The sequence below is a fragment of the Sminthopsis crassicaudata genome, chromosome 4 (genome assembly GCF_048593235.1).
Source record: "Sminthopsis crassicaudata isolate SCR6 chromosome 4, ASM4859323v1, whole genome shotgun sequence".
Taxonomy (NCBI): Eukaryota; Metazoa; Chordata; class Mammalia; order Dasyuromorphia; family Dasyuridae; genus Sminthopsis; species Sminthopsis crassicaudata.
The window spans coordinates 365,197,617-365,199,750 of NC_133620.1; positions in this window are offsets into that span (position 1 = coordinate 365,197,617).

Here is a 2,134-nt window from a genome sequence, read left to right on the forward strand (position 1 = left end):
TCCTTTTTACGAAAGACAGATGATTCCTAGATCTGATCTGTTTTTCCCTTAGGGATGTTTCATTTCTAGCTGTGTTGAAAGGACTCTGAATGCTGAGGACCTCCATTAGAGTCACTACATCACAACTAGGAGCATACAAATGTATATGGGACAGGTAGTAGTTGTCTAGACAGAAAGTTTCACCCATTTCATTGTTCTTTTCTTTCCATTGTCTTTCTGTGTCTATGGGATGGGTATTCTTGGTGAGCATCAGGAAAATATATGAAGCTCTGTGATGACCTTGAAAATTCAAAATGGCAAGTACCTATTCCATCTGAATTAGATGTACATGAAAAACTTAGAGATGGTCCCCCACCTTATGAACAAGTCATCACTGAGGATCTTCCTGGAAGTAGCTACATGAAGAGTGGAGGTAATTAATGAGTTAATTAATGACTTTGTTGGCATTGAGGGTGAAAGTTGAAAGGCAATATATAGGGAATGTAATATTGTGAACATTTATCTCCTTATGCATAAAAAAGCAAAGCTTTGAGTGGAAATGGCATAAACACTTATTAAGTGCCTACCCTATGTCAGGCACTGTGCTAAATGCTTTACAAATTTCTCATTTGATCTTTGTTGACAGCCATGGAAGGTAGGTGCTATTATTTTCCCCATTTTAACTGAGGCAGATAAAGATTAAGTGACTTGCCCAGCATGACACAGCCAGTATGTGTCTGAGGCTAGATTTGAATTCAGATCTTCCTGACTCCAGCCCAGAACTCTGTCCACTGTCCCCACATAGCTGCTCTTAATTAAGCTTTACAAGTTTAGAGGAAGATTAAGGATCACAAGTTTGGAAATGCATGGGTTACGCAAAGAAATTCATGAAGCACCTCCTTGAAATAGAGGATCATGAATTGGCAAACATTATATAGAATTCCTGCTGGCTCTTTGCTTTCTATCTCTTTCTCTTAGTCTACTTAGTCCTCTTTCTATCTTCTCCCTTCTTCCTTCTAATTTTTCAATCCTTTTTGCTCTTCTATTCCCAGGGCTCAATTGTCCTCCTTTCCTTTTACCTTGACCCATCTCAATTTCTTTTACTTTGATGACATCTTGAATGAAATGTACATTTTAAATCATGCTATGCTTGTTTAGGGACATAGTATTGCCTAATAGTTAGCATCCTGGATTTGGAAGGAAAACACTTTGGTTTCAGTCTTACATTGAATAGCTATGGGAACATGAGCAAGTTAATTATTGTCTTTGAACCGTGGGTAACCCTCTAAAAACATAAATTATAACCTCTGTTGAAGTGAATTCTCATACTTATGAAATCATAGCTCATTAATATATTGGTGATGCTTCCAGAGCACATTCAAATTAAATTCATACATAACTTTAGTATCCTCACACTCTCCTTTTTCTCTCATTTTCCTAATGGACTCAACACATATATTATTAGCCTCAACTTCAGTAACTAGACCTCAGTACCCTGCCATCTTTGAAGTGGGTAGTAGTTTAGTTAACAACTGAGAGATATCCATACAGTTTACTATATCTTATCTTGCTGTGGGCAAAATGTGTGTGTAGAGTGAGTTAGAAGCCATTAGATAATAAGAGGAATTGTAAGTTCTTTGAAACAAGAGAATCTCTTTCTTTATCCTCTGCAATCCCTAAAACTTCATAAAAGATTCAAGAAAAGTTTGTGGAAAGGAATTGAATTATAGGAGGAACAAAGTGAAATTATCAAATTCAGCTTCCTCAAATCAGAAATGAAAAAACGGAGACAGAGAGGAGGTGTAGTTAGTAGCAACTGACTTAAAGCTTTTTAACTACACTAAGAATTTTGTTTATGTTTGTAGATGTGTCTTATGTTTGCAGATAAAGAGGAAATGTTGACTTCCATTAGTGAGATTGTGAAAAGATCCTAAATTCAATTTAGAATACCATACCCAGGAACATGAAACGTCATGAAGGGAATTTATTAATTTTGAAATTTTATTAATCATTTGTACCAGATAGATTTGGTCAGTATTATGCTAGTAATTTGGATTTGTCTTATTTTCTACCAGCTATATGACTTTCTATGGAATGCCCAGTCTCCTGCTTCTATTCAGCACCACCCACTGGCAATTGGTATTGATTGTATCAG